Source organism: Coturnix japonica, chromosome 16, assembly GCF_054131305.1.
Source record: "Coturnix japonica strain WE chromosome 16, WE-NBRP24, whole genome shotgun sequence".
NCBI classification, from domain to species: domain Eukaryota; kingdom Metazoa; phylum Chordata; class Aves; order Galliformes; family Phasianidae; genus Coturnix; species Coturnix japonica.
Window position 1 is genome coordinate 4,952,637 of NC_140678.1, and position 11,097 is coordinate 4,963,733.

The window sequence follows — 11,097 nt, forward strand, 5'->3', positions numbered from 1 at the left end:
TGTCTGTCCTCCTTCTTGTGAGACATTTTTAGAGCTGTTGGGGTCGAATGTTCTCAGAAACCCACAATCCAGCATGAAGCACATCGCTGTTCATCAGACTGTGCATTGACTTCAGCCTGCAACAGTTTCCAGCTGGTACCTTGCCCAGTGTTCCCCACAACGCTGACAATGGAGTTTCAAAATATTCTTTTCTTATCTGACCTGACATCCTGCTTACCCAAGCCCCTCTGCAGTAGTTAAGCCTTAGATTGTCCCCTTGTTTGAATTCAATCCCCCCTTTTCTTGGACCTAGCAAATACTTTTGCTAGATTACTACATTCTGGGAAAGGTAAGATTTCAAATAACTTGCGCTCTTCACTTTCTGTCTTAGCTTGTGCCTTTTCTATTCTTCATAGCTATTCCCACAGGTTTTACACTGCCATAATACACACCTCATTTCAAAATACATCAAGATGATTACAATAGTACAAAGAAATAAAGAGTTGCTTTAGCCATGCTAAATGTGGTAGCCATTCAGTAAGTTTTTCACACAATTTGGTGAATCCAAATATCTATTTATCGATACTTGATGAAGTAGTTTAATATGTTCCCAAATAGACTGTAGTTCAGATTCTCACTTTTGTTGTTTGTAAGAGATGTAGTTAATCCAGTCCACATTGTTGTTAATTGTCACCCACCAGAACAGTGATTCAAACCCTGCAGCAATTGGATTTCTCGCCGTAAATTAATTAGAGACACCTCTGATCACTCCATTTGAATCTATATCTATATACAGCATCATCAAATGAGAACCCTAAGCTCCTTTTGTTCCTTCTGGGGGTGTGTGACATCCCCTTTGTGAGTGTCAGGGCGAATGGTAGAGCTCGTTGAGCAAGTGCACAGGTACTTCACAGTGAGATGGGAGAGTGGACCGTAAGATCTTCCCACCCGCCGCAACACCACCAGAGATCTGCTCTACAGATTCCCAGTCTCAAATAGTTTCCTGCTGAATCTTCCATGACATTCAAGGTCTCACTGCATAGGGAGAAATTCCCTGTATGCCTGGTAGCTCTTACACCCTGCCTTGAGATGGAAGCTGTATGATTACCTGTGGCCATGGTGAATGCAGGAGGGGTTTTGGCATCCACCTCAGGCACTGGAGAGAGAATAAAAGATAGCGATTTACAGGCTCTGTTTCCTCAGGCAGCTTTCTTCTGATGCAGGGCAAACATGCACCACATCCCTTGGGGGTCCCAGGTCCACCACAGTGGAAGGGGTATTACCTGAGCTACAGGCCATCCTGATGAATGATGAAGCATAGCAATCGCTATGGTTGAGACTCTGGACAGTGTATTTAATACATTGTACCCAGGCATTCATATCCCCATACGCTGTCTCAATTTCAAATGTTTGTCTGAGATCCTTTATTTCTGCAACTATTACAACTGCATAGTTTATCCACTCTCTTTTCCCTGTGCTGGACATTCTGAGTATGGTCAGGGAATGAATCCCATACGGCTATCCTGAAATGTATTGGTCAGAACTAGCATATAACGAAACCATCCTTTTTCTTGGGAGTTCAGGGAAATCCATTTGCCACTGTTGCACAGGGTGAATTTCCTTCCCTATTTGTTGCACAGAAACCTTGGGGCTTGTTCTAGGATTATTCTGCAAACAAACCTTGCATTGCTGTGTTACCTATTCAGTGCTGGTGTATAACTTCCGAGCCATAATCTGATGGCTCAGCTATTTATTAAGGGCTTCTGTTTCCCTGTGAGTTTTCCTGTGCTCAGCCATGAATATTGCGCATAATAGGGACTATTATTTTGTTTTGAACCCTAACCCACCCTCCTTCTCTCACCTGCCCTCCTAAGACCTCTATCAATTTTTGGTATCTTGTTTTTTAATCTCATTTTAAATATTTACTGTCTGGAAACAAAGCCTGTGCCTCCATGTCCTTCTTTTTTGTATACTCTCCAAACCCCCCTGCTCTTCCCCCTGCCATTAATTTCAGCAGAAATGGAGGGAGAAAACGGAAAGACTGTAACTATCCATGCCAGACCAGCCCTCTCAACATAATCACCAGACACCTAGTGTGGGTGTTAGCAGATGCTATAAAGACCATTGGCAAGTCCCACCAAAGCTGAGGTGGCTTGAAGTGAGCGGTAAGGAGCCATGGGTTCATGTCTGACAAAGGAGCAGATGGCAGAGTGCCAAATGGTGGAAGATGAGCTGCGCGGTGGGCGGCACACTGCTGAGTGGCTGCTGACAGAGTACTGCACTGAGATGGGGGCCCCTGATGGCTCCTTTCTTGTCAGGGAGAGTGAAATTTTGGTTGGGAACTGCATTCTGTCCATCTGTTGTAATAGGAAGGTGCAGCATTGTCACATCCACCGGTGGCAGGACACCAGCATCCACAAGTTCTTTCTGACTGACAGCCGAGCACTTGACAGCCTCTATGACCTCATCACCCACCACTGGGAGATGCCGCTGTCATACAAGAAAACTGAGATAAGGCTGACAGAGCTGGTGCCTCAGTCCAACCCTTGCAGCAACACGGACTGGGTGCCACGGGATGGCACAATAGGGACCATGCCAGTTCCCCTGATTATTTAGTAAACGGTGTATAGGGATATGCTACCAATGGATATCAATCCTCCACTGTTCTGTTGATAGCCCTTGAGTCTTGTAGCATCCGGTAGTTCCTGTACATTTTTCTAATCAGGAGGACGGGTGCGTTGTATTTTTGACTCACACTCCATCAACAACCTGAGTTTCTGAAAATGATCAATTATTGGCTGGATTTCTTTTCTGTCTTTGAATATGAGGGAGAACTGTTTAATCCAAACTGGCTGAGCTCCCTGCTTTATTCTCAATGCCATTGGTGCTGCATTCTTAGCCCTTCCTTGGGTTTGCAAAACACACACCCCAGGGTGAACATGATCACTCACTTTGTCTGAAATCCCAGTCTCTGCAGGGGTAGTGATCAGTGCAAAACTAAGCAGTTCTATTAACTGTTCTTCTTTTACCTCAGACTCCAGTTTTCCTTTAGACTTTATTTCAACTTCCATTTTTTTCTAGTAAATCTTGCCGTAGCAAAGGCTTTGGTGAATGTGGCGTGTGCAAAACTTTGTGTATTCCTACCTGTTTGCCTAGAATAAATTGTAAAGTCTTAAGAAAGCAAGACTTTTCACTTCGGGGCAGTAGTTTCTGCTGCTGTTACAAAGTCATTTATGCATAGTAAGAAGCACCCATATCCACCAGGAAATAAAACTCTTTATCCTGCTTCCCTAGCTACAATTTCACCAGTGGATCTGCTAGGGTAAACTTGGCAATCGGAGAAGGTTCCGTCTCACTCAGCTTGGTAGGATTTCTCCACCAGTGTCCCACTGCAGTGTGCACACTGCTTTCATTCCAGTAGGGCAGAGAAATCTTGGGGTGAGCCAAAAGTGTTCCCCCTCTCAACAGAGCTGGTCCCATCTGGGTCACCAAACTGACTTGTGGAATCAAACTCTGAAACCCAGGGTTAGGTTATAAAGCAGGGATATGTTTATTCAGATCAGGGTGCAAAGGGGAATCACTCCTCCTGTCTTGCACACAAGCATGCAGAATTGTTATATAATTCAAAGCCAAGCTCATACATATTCAACAAATCTACAGGAACTCGTCTACATATTCATATGCAGCAGCTCCAATTTTGTGCTACATATCCTGCGGTTGCTCCAAGCTCTGGACAGATCCCACTGTCACTCCACCCCTCATAATGAGCTCTGCAATCACTCCTGCTACAGGTCCTGTTGACTTGCAGAATCAAACTCTATAATCCAGAGATGGGTTATAAAGCAGGTATGTTTATTCCAGCGTTGCGCAGCGCCGGGTGCAAGGGGGATAGCTCCTCCAAACTTGCACACTATAAGGAGAAATGTGTGTTACATATATAGGTTAAGCTAATAAATAATCAATAGTCTCTTCCTCAGTTTGATTACATATTCATTACATTCCCTATGGCCCCGTTCCCCGCAACCCCATTCCCTCATTCCCCCTGACCCCATTCCCCGTGACCCTTGCCGTTGTTTTGGGGTGAAATTCTTCTTCTGTTTTCTTCTTGGTGTTATCTGCTGGTACCATTCTCCCACGTAAGCATCGTCTTGCCCGGGGGTATCTAATCCTTCTTCTTGTCAGAGGTCTCTGGACAGTTTCTTCTTATCTTTATTGCCCTCTTCTCTGGTTTTTTTTTGACTAAGTGTCTGTAATTCCCCTTTTCCCTGCCCTTTTAAATGTAAACTATCTACAGTTACCCTTTGTCTTGGTTTCTGTTAAGTTCCCCTTTCCCTTTCTATAGCAAAGTGTTACCTTACCACCATTTTTAGGCTTTGCTCACTCTTCACTGTAGCTACTGCAAGTATTGTGATAAGAAAATGCAACAAATTCCTTCCAAGGGAGGTGCACTATGCCAGGAGGTACAGCCCTGTGGTCGCTCCAACCCCTCCAATGAGCCCAGTGGCTGCTCCAAATTCTGTCACAGCTCCTGTGGTGATTCCAGACCTGGCAATGGGCTCTGCAGTTGCTCCAACTCCTGTAAGAGCCGGACAGCGGCTTCTGCTCTAACAGTGAACCATGTGGCTCTTAAAACCCCTGCAACAGGTCCAGGACTTGCAAACAGATATTCATATGAATTAATATCTATGCATTTGTTTGAACCTGCCTACATGATATGTATATGAATATATACTATATATATCTTATCTATATATATGCATATATTATTATCCTTTACTTTTTCTCTGTCTTAATAAATAGCTTTAACACAACAAATTCTAAACAACAGCACTGCCCTGAGTCCCTTACAGATCTCCTACGAACTCATGAAACTGACTCCATCATACAGTGTAAAGCAACAGAAGATCACAAGGTATTCTCAAAGAGCAACTCCTGAGGTATATTCCTTACACGAGCTTTGGAAGAGGCCTCCAGTTCTCTGGTCCTGCTCTGAAGCAGCCCTCTTGTTATGGCAGTGCCAGCAAGGAGACCAGCTCTGACACAGCTGTTCATATTGCTGGCTACTGACTGCAGCCCCGGAGTGCTGCTGTAGAGACAACTGGACTGCTGTGAGACACAAAAGACTTTCAGGTCAGCACAAATGAGAGGACTTGAGAGCACTGTGGCATGGTAAATAGAGCAGAAATGAAAAGCTGTCTGTGGCTAAAACTCCCCCAGACCCAGACAAGGTAGGAAAACAGGAAGTGAAAAAGAAATGTCTAAATTGAAAGACTTTTATTTATCCCTTAACCTATTCAGGGAATCTGGTTCAATGTTTATACGAACTCTTGGAATTAGTAAATGGAAAGTAGGTAGGAAAAAAGTGAAATAATTTGCAACATATTTTTTTTCCTGCATATTGCTCTATCACACACAATCAAACAATCAAAATGTTGATGTTATGTTTTATGTATAAAACATAAAGAACCATCACTGAGAATCTTGTGTGGAAAATGTGCACATTATTTAAGCTAGAATAATGCTTATTGCAACACCTTCCTGAGGGTGTGCTTGATCACCCTGTTCCTCATGCTGTAGATGAGGGGGTTCAGTGCTGAAGGAGCCACTGAGTACAAAAGAGACACGACCAGATCCAGGAGTGGGGAGGAGATGGAGGGAGGCTTCAGGTAGGCAAAAAAGCCAGTGCTGACAACTAGGGAGACCACAGCCAGGTGAGGGAGGCACGTGGAGAAGACTTTGTGCCGTCCCTGCTCTGAGGGCATCCTCAGCACAGCCATGAAGATCTGCACATATGACACAACTATGAAATCAAAACACCCAAAGCCTAAACTGGCACTAAAAATGATAAGCACAACTTCCCTGAGGTAGGAGCCAGAGCAGGAGAGCTTGAGGATCTGGGGGATTTCACAGAAAAACTGGCTGACAACATTGCCTTGGCAGAGAGGCAGTGAAAACGTACTGGCAGTGTGCAGCAGGGAATTGAGAACCCCAGCGCCCCAGGCAGCTGCTGCCATGGTGGCACAAGCTCTGCTGTCCATCAAGGTCCCGTAGTGCAGGGGCTTGCAGATGGCAACGTAGCGGTCATAGGACATGATGGTGAGAAGGGAATACTCTGCTGAGAGGAAGAAGAGAAAGAAAAAGAGCTGTGCAGCACATCCTGCGTAGGAGATGGCCCTGGTGTCCCAGAGAGCATTGGCCATGGCTTTGGGGAGAGTGGTGGAGATGCAGCCCAGGTCGAGGAGGGCCAGGTTGAGGAGGAAGAAGTACATGGGGGTGTGCAGGCGGCGGTCGCAGGCTACGGCTGTGCTGATGAGGCCATTGCCCAGGAGGGCAGCCAGGTAGATGCCCAGGAAGAGCCAGAAGTGCAGGAGCTGCAGCTGCCGCGTGTCTGCCAATGGTAGGAGGAGGAACTCGCTGATGGAGCTGCTGTTGGGCATCTGCTGTTCCAGGGCTTGGAGTCCTGTTCAGAGTGCAAAAGATAATGACAAGTCCAGACCATTATCAGAGACACTTCTCCTGCGATAATATAAAATGTTTTCATTCTCCTACAACAGTGTACACTTAGCACCATTACTTGCATTTAATTTCATGTATTTCAGCATTCCTTAAGCAGAAGCAGCATAAGGAGCTCTAACCTTCCACTTATTTTCTTGTCCCGCCTCCCTGTATATTTTCATGTGTTTCATGTCTCATATCTTTAACCCAACTGCTCTTAAAGTCCCAGAAACAGCCTCTTTGCCATTCAGTGTGAATCCTAAAAAACTGCCTGTTTGCAGGTTAAGTGAATTATTCATGTCTACTGAAAATGAAGATAATTTCAATTGGTTCCATCCTTCGAGAAAGGGGAGACTGAAAGCACATCATGTGTGACTGTTCTCAAAACAAGCAATTGATTGAAGAATAATTCTAAGAGCTGTGACAGCCCTTTTTATTTTTCTGCCTCCAATCCTTTCTGCGTTTTCCCAGAACAGGAAATGGAAATTCCCTGCCTTGGCTCTCCTCATGCAAAGCACCCTCACAAACATACTGTTGTGCAGTGGAGCTGTGCCCAGGCACCCCAGTCAGCAGCTGTGGCAGCACAAACCCTGCCGGGGGGTCTCCTTCAACCCACACTTCTCCCCGCAGCGCTTGGGCAGCTCCCCGGGCAGGCTGAGTGCTGAGACTGGCAGGCGGCAGAGTCCCATACCCGGCACACAGCCCCTGGGGCACAGCAGGGACCCTGCTCTGCAGGACAGCCCTGGGCACCCGCCTGCAGCCCCGGCTGCAAAGCCTGCAGCTGTGCTGGGACATGCAGCTCCCCCCCCCCCCCCAGCTCTTATACTGCATTACAGAAGGCCTCAGGTGGAGTCTTTTACCACAGTAAAGCAACACGCAGTACCTGCAGCCATGTATTCTATGGGATGTCCCAGATTTAGTTAACCCTCTATGAAAAAAAGCTGCATTGCCTACTGCATGAGACTTACCGTGTCGTGGTCTGTGAGCAATGCTCCTTCAGAGAGCTTGCAGCCCGCTCACACAGTACATATCTTGTAAGCTCACTCCAGTTTCTCTCCTCTCCTTCTGTCACCTGCAGGCTGTGCTGTGCACAATGGCTGCTCCTCAGCACAGCTGTCTCCCTGCAGCTTTGCCCACTTTTATGAGCTCCCTGTGTTCCAGGAGCCCGACCCTGCTGAGCAGTAGTGGATGTCATTTTTATCCTTCCCACTCGTCTCCCCTGAGATTTCCCTGCATCATCATGGTCAACAGCTCCTGAAAGACAACAGCATCATGACTGTGCTTTGAAATCTGTTGAATTTAACACCAGATTTCAAGTGGTCAGTGACTAATTCCTGACATGTGGTGATGCCTCTAAGAGAGTGTTTGCTCAAAGAGGGCACTCATACAAGAACAGTATATCAAAGAATCATGGAATAACTAAGGTTGGAAAAGACGTAATAGATCATCCAGTCCAGCTGTTCACCTATCACCAATAACTCCCACTAATCCATGGCCATCAACACAACATCCAGTCATTCCTTGAACACCTGCTGCTCCAGAGAAAGAGACTCCCCAACCCGTTGTTCAGCCTGTTCCAGTGCTCCATCACCCACACAGTAAAGATGTTCTTGCACACATTCGTGCAGAACTTCCTATACTCCAGTTTCTGTCCATTTCCCCTTGTCTTGTCTTCACACACTGCTGAAAAGAGCCTGGTCTCTCCACTTTGACACAACACTTCAGATATGACCCCACACCAAGTGTAAAACACATAACAAGTGCCTGATTGTGCACCTGGGTATGGGCAACCCTGGACATACACACTGATTGGGTATGGGACACTGGAGAGAGGTCTGACTGAAAAGGATTGGGGGTCCTGCTCAACATCAAATTTTAAGTGAGTCAGCAGTGTGCCCAGCCAGCCAGGAAGGCCATTGGTCCCCTGGAGCGCATCAAGGAATTTATTGCCACCTGGGTGAGGGAAAGGGTTGTCCCTCTTTGCTCTGCACTGCTACAGCCTCACCTGGAGCACTGGGTGCACTTCTGGGCAATGCAGAACATAAAGGACATTAAACTATGGGAGAGTGTGCGCAGGAGGGCACTGGAACTGAGAGATCTGAAGTTCAGAGTTTCACTGGGAATGACTGCTTGTTCAGACTGGGCCCTTCTCACATCCCACATCCTGTGATGAGACACAGAGCACATGTGGGATAGGAACTTAACAGCATCCTTGCACCACATGCAGAGCCTGGGATCTTCCGTTCCCATGTCTTTCACTTAACATCATATAGACTTCCAGCTCACTGCCCCAGGAAGTGCCCTGAGCCAACATGAGAGACAGGATCTCCCTGCCACTGGTCTTGCAATCAGGGCTTGACCTGTCTGCTTTGTAAGGCAAAGGAGAGGTTTCTTAGCATGCCAGTAACATTGCCTGCCTGTAGTCATGGCTTCCAATTATCTGCTCTAACTAGTGCTTTGGGAAGCTTACTTGGTAATGGCCCTCAATGGGCCCATTAGTACTCCAAGAATCTTCACTGTTACTTCTGAATTTGTTTTGTTGAGCACTTTGTGCAAACTTCTCTCTGCACTGGAGGTTGATGGACTCAGCACCAAATGTGCCCTGGGACACATTCTAACCTAAAGAGCCTCTTGTGCTTTGTGCCTTCCTGTTCTCTTCTTCAGGTTTTCAGAACTTGTTCAGCAAAATGGAGAGAGCCTAAAGAGCAAGAATCCAAAATGCATTTATTGTCTATTTATTTAGAGTTTGTTTTATACAAGAAGTTAAAGAAGCACTTTGCAACTGATGTCAATCCAGGATGACCCCAAAGTGTTCTATTCTGTTTATGTGTGGACAAAGTTCCTCCTCAACCTCCCCACCTCGCTTCTACTCACATTGGCCCCATGGGACTTGCATCACTTTTCCTCATATCACTCTTCTCCTCTGCTGTCACCAGCTCAGTGTTAAACCTCCTTTGCAGCAACTCCCACTGGCTTTCCACAGAGAACCAGCTGCACATGGAAAAGGAAAGAAAGAGTTCTCTTTATTTATGGCCAACAAACAGAAGGAAAGGTGATGCAATTGAATGAACAGTAAAACACAGGGATCAACTGCATGCCATGTCCAAGATGCTTCTATTGAGGTTTATTTTTCATAGGGAATATTTGCACAAGAAATGAGTTAGACAGATAGGATGGCATAGATAGAATCACGGTGAAGGAGTTGACAACAGACATTTGAGGAATGGAGCAAATTCTAGTAATCTCCCTGGGATAGATCAGCCAGGGAGTTGGGAGGTATCAACTTAAAATTGAACAGGACTCGTGAGTATTTCACACACTGAGACTGGTTAACACATTCTTATTGACTTCTATCTTTGTCTTCAACTCTTTTTTTCACTTTTACTGACATTAATGAACATCTTTCAGAATTCATGTTTCTTTTAAGCATGAAAAATTAAAAGAGAGAAAGAGAAAAAAAAAGAAAGAGAAATAGAAAAAGGAAAGCAAAAAGGGAAAGGAAAAGGAAAAGGAAAAGGAAAAGAAAAGGGAAAGGGAAAGGGAAAGGGAAAGGGAAAGGGAAAGGGAAAGGGAAAGGGAAAGGGAAAGGGAAAGGGAAAGGGAAAGGGAAAGGGAAAGGGAAAGGGAAAGGGAAAGGGAAAGGGAAAGAAAAAGAAAAGATAGGAAGGGCTAGATAGAATCATGGTGAAGGAGTTGACAACACAGTCCATCAGACTTTGGCGAGATGGAGCAAATTTGAGTCATCCCCCAAAAAGTCAGAAATCAGACAGATAATTGGGAGGTATCTGACTGAACAAAGAGCAAGGGATGGGGAAATCTGGCAGGCTGTGGAAGGAGTGTATGTTTAAATGGCCTGCTGAAAACATGCCTTTTACCACGGCCTTTAATTTAGGAGAGCTGGAGACACCTGGAGGATGAGGGACATCAAATAGGCAGCAGGGAAGAGCAGCAGCGGGCGCCGGGATTTATTCTCAGGGCATTGGCACTGGCACCGCTGTCTGTGTCCCTGAACCAGAAGGCATTTGTGTCCAGCAAACACAGTTCTGGAAAACATAGTAGTTTCAGAAAAAGAAAAAGAAAAAAAAACATCAAATCACCTCAAAGATTCATATTAACAACTTAAAATGGAACAATACTCATGAGAATTTCTCATGTTGAGTAGGGTTAACACATTTTCATTGATTTCTATCTTTGTCTTCAATTCTTTGTCTCAGTTTTATTGACATTATTGAACATCTTTTAAGCTTACAGCTTCAAAATAAATAAATAAATAAATTAATAAATAAAAAGAGATCCATTTGCTTCTTGCACATGGCCTGATACCCCTTTCACCTTCATAATTCCCATCAGACCATCCATGCTGGAAAGTATGAGATCTAGCAGAGAACCTCTCCTCTTTGGTTCCCCCATGGCTTGGTCAAGAAGCTGCCATCTGTGCTCTCCATGGATCTGCTGGATGGCACATGCCCTGCTGTGCTGTCCCTGCAGCAGATACTGGAGTGAAAATGGCTCCCAAAGGGGACAATGTCCTGACAACATGAGACTCCCATATGTCTGCAGAGGGCACCTTCCACTTGCTCTCCATGATCAAGAAGCCAGGAACAGACACTGCAGGAATCCCCT

At 45.6% G+C, this 11,097-nt stretch overlaps 1 long non-coding RNA gene across 1 annotated transcript in view; it reads left to right on the plus strand.

Moving 5' to 3' along the window:
- Positions 1-11,097, plus strand: part of LOC146758216 (uncharacterized) — a 233,032-nt gene that overhangs the window by 189,133 nt on the left and 32,802 nt on the right. The gene's annotated exons all lie outside the window — the stretch shown is intronic.